The sequence below is a fragment of the Dromiciops gliroides genome, chromosome 3, assembly GCF_019393635.1.
Source record: "Dromiciops gliroides isolate mDroGli1 chromosome 3, mDroGli1.pri, whole genome shotgun sequence".
Taxonomy (NCBI): domain Eukaryota; kingdom Metazoa; phylum Chordata; class Mammalia; order Microbiotheria; family Microbiotheriidae; genus Dromiciops; species Dromiciops gliroides.
Genome location: NC_057863.1, coordinates 43,382,927 through 43,396,271, shown reverse-complemented (window position 1 = coordinate 43,396,271; position 13,345 = coordinate 43,382,927).

Genomic DNA, 13,345 nt, shown 5'->3' with positions numbered 1-13,345 from the left:
TAGATTTTGAAAAAGTCAGGGTTCCTTGCAGATACCAAGGAAAGGGGCTTGAGGTCAAGTGGTCTGGATTAAGGTGTGACTTTATGCCCTCTATCTGTCTATCCAGATGTGCAGTCAAAGATTGGTTCCCCAAATGGAAGGGAGTCCCCAGTAACTGATTCTGTGGCTGACTCTCAAACCCCAAAGAGAACTGGATTTCCTTTGGAAATGCCTGATCAAGCTTTGTGTGGCAGGGCATAGACAAAGTCATTGGGGTGAAATACTACATTTTAATAACCTAACTACATCATTTGGCACTCTGGGCTGACTCCTAAGGGATTGCCAAACTCTTGGGAGGAGACATGAGACTAAAGGGATAAATACAGTCTTAGCAATGCCTATCTGGACAGCAACTTGAGAGGGGTTAAGAAGGGAACTGATTTATAAAGAGAAATCAAGAAAAGTAAGACCTCCAAATTGCTGGACAAATCTCCATGACACAGTCTAAGCTGACAAGGAAGGGCCACTGATACTCCTTCTGTCTCTTAGTGTACAAATACTATTTGAGGCATGTACTGGCTCTGTGACCCTGGGCAAGTCACGTAACCTCTCTTAGCTTCAGTTTCCTCATCCGTAAATTGGGGATTCAATTATAGCACCTACCTCATGGGGTGGTTGGGAGAATCAACAGTTGTGACGTATTAAGTACTTTGCAAACTTTAAAATGCTACTTAAGTATCAATTATTGTTATTGTTATTTTTCTCCATAGCTGAAAAATTAGAAGTATGGGTTGGCTCACATCCAGAAGGAAAATGTCTGATTGGCTTCTGGAGCAGTGCCTTCCAAAACATCAGAGAAAGGATCCCATCATGAGCCTGAAGTCAGAAGACCGGGATTCAAAATCTCACTTTCTTGTTAGCTGGGGGGGGTGGGGGGGGAAGGGGGCTGGGAAAGGATCTGAGCCTCAGTTTCCTTATCTTTAAAATGGAGATGGTGACATTTGTAGTACCTCATTCTTTAAGTTTTTTTTCAACTATAAAACAATAGTAACTACCTCCTAAGGTTATGGTTAGGATCAAAGGAGATAATATTTGTTAGGCATTTCTTGGCACAGTACCTGGCACCAAGTAGGTACTTAACAAATACTTGTTTCCTCCTTCCTTCCTTCCTTCCTTCCTTTCTTTCCTTCCTTTCTTCTTTCTTTCCTTCCTTCCTTTCTTCTTTCCTTCCTTTCTTCTTTCTTCTTTCCTTCCTTTCTTCTTTCCTTCCTTTCTTCCTTCTTTTCTTCCTGGCCTTTGCATACAGCATGGAGAGGGGAGGGAAGGGTAGGAGAGTGTATCTCTCCTCCCCGCCGCATAAAATTAGATTGTATTAGATTTGTAGTGAAAATACTTATGCAAGTATATGCTGTCTTCCCCAACTGAACCTAACTTTCTTGAGAGCAACTTTATTTAAAAACACACACACAGACACATCATTTCTGTCTCTGCAGCCCCAGCATCTGGTACAGTGCAGGGCATATAGTAGGTACTCAGTAAATACCTGTTCATTGAAGGAGAAAGAGAGTGACTACAAGAAGGGAGGAACTTAAGGAGTCGAAGGTATCCAGATAATGAACATAAGGTATTTTATAAATGTCAGATATGTTTCTAATCTGGTGAAGTCAAAGAGTAAGTCAAATTGGGAGGATATAAGGGAAAAGAAACCTTTGTGAACTTCCAAGAGGTTCCCTAGGGGTGAGTCCCAAAGGATCCCAAATCTAGAGCTAGACGGAACACCATCAATCAGCCACTGAGTCCTTTTGGAAAAGCTGAGATCGACAGAACAGAAGTGATTTGCCCAATATCATACAGGAGGAAATTAGCGAAGGGAACAAACTTAGAGAGATGAAGTGGCAGAGGCAAGATTTGAACCTGGTAACTTTGACTCCAAGTAGCGCGTTCTTCCTAAGTGTGGAAGATTCAGGGGAAGAGATAATAGCTGCTGGCATTTTTATGGAGCTTTAATACAGTTGACAGAGTGTTTACATATGTTATCTCATTCATCCTCACAGAAATCCTGAAAGGTAGGTGGTGGTGGTGGTGGTGATGATGATGGTGGTGGTTGTGGTTAACATTTATATATCACGATGTGCCAGGTACTGTGCTAAGCACTTTACAATTTTTTATCTCATTTGATCTTCACAACAACCTTAGTGAGTAGGTGCTAATAAATAATAATAATTAACACTTAAATAGCAATTACAATTATTACCTCATTTGCTCCTCACAACAACCATTAGGGGTAGGTGATAATAATAATGATCACACATAGCCCTTTAATGTTGGTAAATTGCTTTGTATTTGTTAACTCATTTGAAACTCACAACAACCCTATTAAACCACATTTTACAGGTGAGGAAACTGAGGCAACAGAGAGGGTAAGTGACCTGCCCAGGATCACAAAGCTAGTAAGTGTCTGAAAGCAGATTTGAATCTCTGGAGGTCTTCCTGACCCCCAAGCCCAGCACTCTGTCCACTGTAGTGTCTAGTTGCCTCAGAGGATAAGAAATCATGGCTCACATGATTAGGGCCGAGAACACTCTTGGAGATTTGACTCCGGTGGTCAGCTCCCATTGAAGAAAGAATGGGGACCCAGAGCCGTCTGTTTGCTTGGCAATGCTTTCTTGTCTATAGGAAACTGGGGCACCAAATTACAAGAGAGATTTGAAAAATAAATAAACAAATAAAAATAAGGATTTCTTCCCAGGTTCTCATTTTGTCCAGAAAATTAGAACTTAGCCCAGTGAAATTGGAAACCCCAATTTAAACACACTGAAAGCGCCCCCAACCCCTGAGCTTTCCAACTTCCTTTCCTGGCTCTGCCTCACCTGGGGGCCTGATCCGGAAGGACATCAAACGCAGGTATGCAGACACAAGGCTTGCTCTCCCAGCCCCATTTATTGAAAGTTTGGAAAGCAAACAGATGGCAAAGATACGGAAAAGTCAGGTTTTACTGAAGTCAACAAACTGAGCCCCAGCTGTTTTCTAAATGCTTCCCGGGGACAGATCAGTTTGGGTCCCTGCCAAAATCTGATGAGGAAAAGCAACACGACCCACAAACTGGTACGCATCGGCATTGTCCCGTTATTACCCAGGGTAGGGAGCAACTGGGAACCCCAACTCCCTGGAGACCTCCTCTATCCCAATCTGTCATCTTCCCAAGCTCAGCTTATTTTTTTCATGACTATCCAATATGGAATCGTCAAGCTGGGGGTGGGGCAAGCAGAATCCCCACACGGTACCGGTGGAGTATAGCGGTATGGTAGAAGCGGGGCTTCATTTGAAGCCCCTGGACCTGAATTTGAATCCCAGTTTTATCACTTGGTGTCTGTGGGCCTCAGTTTCCTTCTCTTAAAAATGAAAAGAAAGGCAGAAAACTTGCTTTAAAAAAAAAGGAACAGCATAACTAATGCAGAAATGTGTTTAATGTGATTGTCCATATACAACCTATATCAGATTGCCTGCTGTCTTGGGGAGGGGGGAGGGAGAAAAATTTGAAACCAGAAATCTTATAAAAAACGAATGTTGAAAACTATCTCTACCTGTAACTGGAAATAATAAAATACTTTTGTGAAAAAAATTAAAAATTTTAAAAAAGGAATTCCATTTAATTTGACTACCATTATTAAGTGCCTACTATGTGCCAGGAATAAAGAAAAAAATGTAATTATGAAGCAAGAAAGGATTACCCAGTCCATCTCTCTCTCCTTGTTTGACTTTCATTCCTGGATTCTTTCCACAACACCCAGACTGTCTCCATTAAATCTCTGCTTCATTTTTGTGACCCTTGCAGGGTTGTTAGGATAATCAAATGAAATAACATTTTTTGGGCAGGGCAATAAGGGTTAAGTGACTTGCCCAGGGTCACATACCTAGTAAGTGTCAAGTGTCTGAAGCCGGATTTGAACTCAGGTCCTCCTGAATCCAGGACCAGTGCTTTATCCACTGCACCACCTAGCTGCCCCCAAAATAACATTTTTTAAAGTGATTAGCACAGTGCCTAGCACGTAGTAGGTGCTTTATAAAAGCACCCTTCCCCACCATCATCATCATTATTATCATCATTGTTCTTCTTCTTCTTCTTCATCATCTTCATCCTCATCAGCTGCAGCATCCTAGAAAACTAAGTTGTATCCAGACTGTGAGTGCTTTAAATGCCCAACAAAGGGGTTTTTGTCCATCTCCACTTTTCTAAGAAGTTGACCTTAGTGTCTATTCCCATTGTTTTTCAACTGCATTCATCCCCACTGTTGGGGAGGTGGACACACAGTCCCATCCACATAAGTATGTGTGTGTGTATGTATAAATATATATATATAAATAATTGTATTGTGTTATATTATTATTATGATATTATGTTACATATTATGTTACGTTATATTGTATTGTGTATATTTTATAAGGTCTTTCTAGAATCTCTATGTGCTTCCTCCCAACTATATTATAAAGCAGGGCCCCATGAGCACCTGGGTTACCCAGTCTCCTGCTGTGTGAATTATCAGTTCCTCTCATTTAAAAACCTATTCTAGGGGGTAGCTAGATGGCACAGTGGATAGAGCACCAGCCCTGGAGTCAGGAGGACCTGAGTTCAAATCAGGCCTCAGACACTTAACACTTAATAGCTGTGTGACCCTGGGCAAGTCACTTAACCCCAATTGCCTCAAAAAAAAAAATCGTATTGTAGGGAATGAGGCTGTCACCATAGACAGTGCCCCAGCATGGCAGGGTGGTTCTTGGTGGTAACTTGTGACCTACTCTCTCCTGCTTAGGCCCCTCTCCAAGCCTGAGTGCAGTTTGGGGGTGCTTCATCCCTGAGAATGAAAAAGCTTCCATCTACAACTTCTCTGTTACAGATCCTGAATTAGGAGCTAATGGCCTGCAGTTCAGCAACTTTGGGGAATGGGCTTCTGGGGTGATATCATTTCAGGGTTTCCTTTTTCCAGCAAAAGTGAATCATGTCTTGGAGCCCACAAAAATTGAACTGAAATCTCACACACACACTAATGAATGAAGAGTCCTCTCTGTGCATGCCCACTACTTTTTTACAGAACCAGCATTTATTTGTTTCCATGAAAATGCCCAGGTGGGCAATGGTGTCTACAAAGGGACTATGGGCACCATCGACCCGATGGGCAAGTTCAGGGCTACTCTGTACTTGCAAGGGGAGGGCCCCATCTTTCCTGACAACAGATTAAAGAGGTCTGAGGAAGGGGAGCCATCAGAGAGATAGGGAATGGCTTTTTTTTTTTTAATGACTATTTCTTTCCCAGACCTTAACTCAACCTCATCCACTTTTGTCAGTGAGGGCAGACAGCTGAGAGAAGTATCAGAGAAGGTAATTGCACGGATCAGTCAACAGCTTTTGTCCCATAGCCACTGAGAATTACAGTAAAACGGCTACAGGAAAACACTGTATTGGATTAAAGGAGAAAGATCTTTCTCCAGTTTCTCCCTATTTGCCAGATGTTAGATTCTGTGGGGGAGACAGAAGCTGCCTCGGTATCTAAAGGAAATCTAGCCGACCAATCTGTGGTTTTCCCCTCCCCTCTTTGAAACTATTTAATCTTGTTTTTTCAAGAGAAACATTCCCCAAAACAGCATTCTATCTTGTCATGGGACCCTGAGCTATTTATTAAGCTTTGCCATAGATGATTTTTTTTTTCTCTAGCACACACAAACACATACAAGTCCCCACCCAAGCCACCTACCAGCTTGGGGGTCTGACGATCAAACATCCACCCCCAAACCTTTGATCCTGTTTGGGAAAATGTCCCAGTAGCTGCTTAAGTCAACAGTTTGTAAGACAGACACATTTTATGAACATACCGTTGTAAATCTCTGACGGCCTGAACCACACATGCCAAGGAAGTGAGTACCCTTAAGGGCCCTGACAGAGGCCCACTGTTGCAATTAGCCAAAGGCATGTGGAAACAAAGTCAGAATCAGAGAGGAGATGTGATGTGGATAAAAGTTATGAATGCTAAACCGGAAGGCCTCTGGGTAAGGTGTTCAAATGGAGGTTCTGAAGATTTGCCTCTCAAGGCACTGTTAAGGAGAGTTCTGCGTTGTGCTGGGTGATCTCTGGGGAATGACAAATAAAAGTCCTGTCTTGTTTCTAACAAGAATTAAGAAATGGTGGCATATACTCCAAGGAAGTCAGACAGAAAGAAATGTTCTATTTATCACAAATATACAATCAATCACTCAAAACAGCACATTTCGTAGAGGAACAATACCTGGATACAAAGTGGGCACGCGTAGATTGAAGAATGGCTTTGATGCATCTGTGGTACACAATTGTCATGGAATGTTATTGTCCTCTATGAAGGGATAAATGTGAGAAACGCATGGGAAGTTTGTATGAACTAACTAGAAAAATACTATACCCAATGACTAGAACACTGGTGATAGAAATAATCATGAAGTGCATCCTGAAGTTGAACATTGGGTAATTAGAAAGACCAAAGCTACATGGTTTGGGAAGCACATTGGCAGACCAGACAGCTGGATGCAAACCATACCACTCAGACCACAGTATTTAGTTTTAGTTTTAGGTTTTTTTCAGGGCAATGAGGGTTAAATGACTTGCCCAGAGTCACACAGCTAGTAAGTGTCAAGTGTCTGAGGTCGGATTTGAACTCAGGTCCTTCTGAATCCAGGGCTGGTGCTTTATCCACTGCGCCACCTAGATGCCCTCACCATATTTAGTTCTAAGCTGTTCTGGGAGCAGCTTTACCTGTGGAGAGGAGGGGATACTGTTGCAGAGGCAGGGGATGCAATTATAACTGTAATAAATGGCTATTACGGTTGCCATGAGTTCTGGTCATTTGTGTGATATAACTGTAAGAGCTTTACCCCACTAGGGGCAACTAGGTGGTACTGTTGATAAAGCACCGGCCCTTGATTCAGGAGGACCTGAATTCCAATATGGCCTCAGACACTTGACACTTATGAGCTATGTGACCCTGGGCAAGTCACTTAACCCGCATTGCCCGGCCAAAAAACAAACAAACAAATAAACAAAAAAACCCACAAAGCAACCAACCAAACAAAAAAGAGCTTTAGCCCCATAAAAGGCGATTTCAACGAAAGATGGAAATATTCAATGTCACAGCCAAAAATAATGGGATCTTCAGCTGTTTTAAGAGGGGGAAGGGAATAAACATTTATGAACATATCACCTATGTGGTATGACTATGTGAGAGGCATCGTGTTAAGCATTTTTTTCCTAAAATTTAAATTTTAGAAATATTATCTCATTTGATTCTCCCAACAATCTTACAAGATATTGCTATTACTACTTCTATTTTATAGTCAAGGAAACTGAGGCAAACGGAGATTTAATGAGGCTGGATTTGAATTCAGATCTTCCTGACTCAGATCCACTTTCTATTTATGCTTCACTCAAAGTGGAGTTCATGTTGAAAAATAAGAGAATATATATATATATATATATATATATATATATATATATATATATATATGTCTTTTAAGCTCAATGTCAAATCATGTAAAAACAATTTATTACAGCAGAAGGGCTATCTTATCCAGTAAAATATCTTTAAAGATAAAAGTTATAAAAGTAAAATGTTGTAGGATTCTTGTATAAATCAGCACAGTTAATTAGCTTGCTTTGTCTCTAAAATACACATCATTATAGATCATGAAGGGAGAGAAAAAAGATAACGCAGAAATAAAGAAAAGTAGAAATGGATCCTTCTCAATTGTAAAACCAGAGACCAAAATAGTCCTGGTGCTGCCACTCTGTCCAAGGTTGCAATGTGGTATATTGGCATAGTGTTACACAAACCCAGGAAACTGGCCTTCTGAGGAACTGAAGTGACCCATATTGGGGGACAAAGGCAGACCACATCTCACCACGATTGGGCCTGGCCACCTGTGAAATTTACATCCTTGTGAGCATGACCGAGTAAAAGTAGAACCAATTGTATACTTGGGTCTTCATACTGTTATTTCTATGCTGAGACCACCAGCGTCTTACTATGACAGAACCTTAACTAGTGTAGGGCAACTGATTATAATCTCAGGGTGCCAAAATTTGGTGGATATGCCTTCAGCAACTGAGATTAGCTACTTGTTAACAAGAATGCTTTAAAATAAGAAGCTACAAATGGCAAATTTCTTCCTCTGACACTTCTACCCTGGATGGTGACCTCCTCAGGAGCAGCTTTACAATATTTGAAGGTTTCTGTGTGGGGGCCAATGTTTACCTGTCAGATCTTTGGATAATGGAAGTATTTGTGCCCAAACAAGAAACCGAGAGTATCGGGCAATGTAAAATGGATAAAATTTTGATTACATTAAATTAAAAAGATTTTGCACAAACAAAACCAATGAAGCTGAGATTAGAAGGAAAACAGGAAACTGGCAAACAATTTTTACAGTAAACTTCTCTGATAAAAGCCTCATTTCTCAACTATATAGAAAATGGAGTCAGATTATAACAATATGAGTCATTACTGATCCAACCATTCTGGAGAGCAATTTGGAGCTATGCCCAAAAGGCTATAAAACTGTGCATACCCTTTGACCCAGCAATACCACTACTAGGTTTGTATCATCAAAGAAAAAAGAAAAGAACCTCTATGTACAAAACTATGTAAAGCAGCACAAAGAATTGCAAACTGAGATGCCCATCAACTGGGGAGTGGCTGAACAAGTTGTGGTATATGAATGTGATGGAATACTATTGTGCTGTAAGAAATGATAAGCAAAAAAAAAAAGTATGGAAAGGGGCAGCTAGGTGGTGCAGTGGATAAAGTACTTGCCCTGGATCCAGAAGGACCTGAGTTCAAATCCAATCTCAGACACTTGACACTTACCTGCTGTGTGACCCTGGGCAAGTCACTTAACCCCCATTGCCCTGCAAAAAATAAATAAATAAATAAATAAATATTAGGGACAGCTAGGTGGCATAGTAGATAAAGCACTGGCCCTGGAATCAGGAGGACCTGAGTTCAAATCTGGCCTCAGACACTTGACACTTACTAGCTGTGTGATCCTGGAAAAGTCACTTGTAAAGAATTAATTGTGATTTGAGGTTTCTATGACCCCATCTTTGCCTAAAATTAGAAACCTCGTGTGCCCTAACCCTGGCACATGCCCATGCACCCTGACCTTGCTCAGGTGTGCACCCACATGCCTGTATGGGCCTGGCCAAATTATAATGATGGCAGCCCTGCCATGACTAGAAGCCATGACTGGAAGCCATGACTGGAAGCCATGACTGGAAGCCATGACTGGAAGCCATGACTGGAAGCCAGGTGAGGGCAGTCAGGTGACCTCAGCATCCAGAAGCTGAAGGGGGGGCTGGTGGTTGTAGAGCAGCTTGTTAATTCTGTCAATCAGGGCTGCCAACAAGACAGGCTGCATCCATGTGTACTGCTGAGCCCTAGATGGTGGTGTGATTCAGGTCATATTATCTTCTGTGATGTTTAAAATCTAAATTGTGGTCACCTTAAATCAGAAGCTTCAGCTCTAGTCTAGTCTAGAGTTCCAGCCTGGTTAGATTCTTCCTGAAGTCCTCCTCCATGAGCCTGCTTTAATCAGGAACACCTTAGCAAGCTGTTTGTAGAAGCTTTTTTATAGATCTGGAACAGAGGCAGTCCTTACACACTGCTTCAAGGTGATTGGTTGGCAGCATCCAAATCCATTGTCTTTGAAGGTGTTCTCAAGTTGAGATCACAGTCTAGTTTCTGAGAACAATACCTTCTTAAGGGATAGCCAGGTGTGATTACAATCCAATTAACTTGAAATAGGCTTAATCAGCAGTCAATCACTCTCACTTGATTCAATCAGTATAAATTAATCTCCAGATGGGTCTTTGAGTATCTGCTAAATCCCATTATTTCATCACACTTCCTTCCCCCATTCCTTTTTTTCCCTTTCCCTTAATTCTACTAATATTACTTGTGTTTTTAAGTTTGTTCTTGTTAATAAACCCTGTTCTGTTTTTGAAAGAGGCTGTTAATCTCATTCCTTGCCCCAATATTGCTGTGAGCTGCCTAACTAACACTCCCCAATTAAAATTTGGCTCCTACACACTTAACCCTCATTGCCCTGGAAAAAAATATTAAAATAAATAACAATAATACAATTTAAAAGTTGATTTTGGATCAACCCTGGCATCTTCCATAACCCCTATATTTAAGGAAAGGAAAAAGAAGAAAGGGTTAAGATGATCCTTTAAACCAAGCCCCAGCTCAGGACTTACAGATTCTCCCTAGCTCTTACATATACATTGAAATTCCTCCCATTTATTTTATGTATCTTGTATGTTCATAGTTGGTTGTATATGTTCTTCCCCATTAGAATGGTAAGCTCCTTGAGGGTAAGAATTGTTTTTGCCTTTCTTTGTATGCCCAGCACTTAGCAGAGTTCCTGGCACATTTAATAAATATTGGCCACCTGACTCATTGCTTACTATGAATTAGGCCATGGAGATACAAAATTTAAAATTAAAAAATTCCTGTCCTCAGGGAGCTTACATTTTAATGGGAGACACAAGGTTGACATACATAAGTATGTACAATGTAGATGCTAGAAAGATTTGAGGAGGGGAGGGCACTAGGAGGGAGTGGGAGGTGGGGATGGGGTCTAGGGAAGGCTTCCTAGAGATAATAGAATCTGAACAGAATTTTAACAGAAACAAGAGATTCTAAGTGGTCACAATAAGAAGGGAATGCATTATATGTATGGGGTCATATTGCCTAGGCAACTCTTGAAGACTTTTAAGATTAGAGGAGCCATCCAATGGCATTAGCTGAAGGTGTTTCCATGCTAGGAATTCCCTGTACTGATGAAATCTCTCCTCTCCCCCTCCATTTCCTTTCCCCGCAAAAAAAAAAAAAAAAAAAAAAAAAAAAAAAATTCCATTAGAAGCAACTGAAAATTGAGTGGTCATGGTATGAAATCGTATCTGAAGGTCAGATGTCATATACACACTGTGCAGATATCTCTTTTCACTAATATTGTAAGGGATCAAGGAAAAAACATAACTGGGAAAAACATTCATTGAGAACATGTGACATTGATCTTCTCACTCCTACCAAATTAGAAACTGCTTGATGGCAGGAACCATATTGCAGCATAATAGTACCTTACACCCAAGGCACAGCTGCATGGTGCATAGAGTGCCAAGCCTAGAGTCAGGAAGACTTATCTTCCTGAGTTCAAGTCTGGCCTCAGACACTTACTAACTGTGTGACCCTGGGCAAGGCACTTCACTCTGTTTATCTCAGTTTTCTCATCTGTAAAATGAGCTGGAGAAAGAAATGACAAACCACTCCAGCATCTTTGCCAAGAAAATTGAAAATGGAGTCATGAATGACATGACTGAAGAAAAAAAAAAAAGAATGACCTTGTACCATTAGGCAGTCAAATCAATCAATCAACTTACGAGCATTTATTAAGAGCATGTTCTGGGCCAGACACTGTGCTAAGTGCTGGTGATACGAAGACAAAATAAATGAAACAATCTCTGCCCTCTAAGAGCTACATTCTAGATTAGATGGAACTCTAGGCATTCATTGACTTGAATGATTTTGAAACCTGTGCTCCTTGACCATTCTTCCAAATAATGTGTAAGGTTCATTCCTGTCCTCTGCTGTGTCATACTGATTGAAATAGATAGATAGAGGGGGCAGCTAGGTGGTGTGGTGGATAGAGCACCAGTCCTAGATTCAGGAGGACCTGAGTTCAAATCCAGCCTCAGACACTTGACACTTACTAGCTGTGTGACCCTGGGCAAGTCACTTCACCCTCATTGCCCTGCCCCTCCACCAAAAAAAAAAGATATAGATGGATGGATAGATGGATGGAGGGGAGGAGGGAGGGAGAGAGAACTCCAGTAACTGATGGGAGAACACCTTATTTACCCTACACTGGCATCATCCCTGATATATACAAAAACCACTTTTCTCCAATTAAATCATTCAAGAACAGAGTTACTCTTTCAAGCTATCAGGGGCTCCTTCAGATGAGACAGCCTATTGTTGGCTTCCCACTCCTCCATGCCATTAAGAGGAGGGGGATGGGGGCAATTATTTCTTCACCTCATCAACCTCAAAACCAGTCAAAGAAGTGTCTGTGGCTCCCAATCTAAGCTTTATATTGGAAACCAATTCTACAGGGTCGGGTCAGTGCCTGTGGCTAAAGGAGCCTGGAAAGAGAGATTCTAAGTCTCATGAAAGGCTGATTTCAGACACAGGCCAGTAAAATAAAACCTTCTCGTACATAAATTTTTAAATGGGTCACTGTAAGTTAAATTTTTAAACATAGTCTGCTCCTGATTAGGTGCAGAGTGGATGGAAGCCTGGGCCGGAAACAGCAAGAGTGGAGTTCAGATACATCCTCAGACTAGCTGTGTGGCCTTGATTTAAACTGTTTGCCTCAATTTCTTTATCTGTAAAATGAGAATGAGAGTAGCACCAACCTCCCAGGGTTCTTGTAAGGATCAAATGAGATGATCATTGTATAGCACTTAGCACAGTACCTGGAACACACTGGGAACCAGATGTAAATATTAGCTCTGTTTACTAGGGAGGATCTGATGTTTCGGTCTATAGACTTTTCAATACTAAATTTTTTCTCCTTATACCTGACTTTGGACTAGACATATGGAACATGGCCTAGGTTTGGAGTCAGAGGATCTGGCTTCACATCTCAGCTTTGCCTCTTGCTGGCTGTGTGTCTTTGGGTAACTGTCTTAACCTCCCTGGGCCTCAGTTTCTTCATCTGTAAAATAAAGGCCAGCGAAGGGGAGAGAATCAGACAAGTTGACCTCTCTAGATCTAAGATTGTTTGACCCTCTTCCTGATCTAAACCCACGATGCTGTGATTCTAAGACCTTAGACTAAAGAATAATAAGATTTTAATAACAGAAATTAGCTCGACCTTGGAGCGGGGAAAGAGGCAAGGGCTGAAGAGTGAGTGGGAGATGAGCCACAGACAGCTTTTTCCTAGGAGCTTGACTGTGAAAGGATGGCTTTGACATTAACGTGGAATTTACTAGATGCTTTTCAAAATGAAATAAGTGAAATGTCATGGGGGTGGGGGATGCAAATAATGTCAGACTTTGCCTTCATTTTGTTTGGGTTTTTTGAGCTATTGTTTTCCCCTTGTTTTCTTTTTTTAATTTATTCTTTATTATAAGGCATGGCTCTCTGGGACAGAAAGGATGAAGGGATATAGTTGGAAGTGTAGGTGATGTTAAAAGAAACAACAGCAATTTAAAATGTACTCTCAAGAAAGAAATAACACAGAAATGCATACAGTAGTGGGAAAATGGTCAAAATAAGCCTGG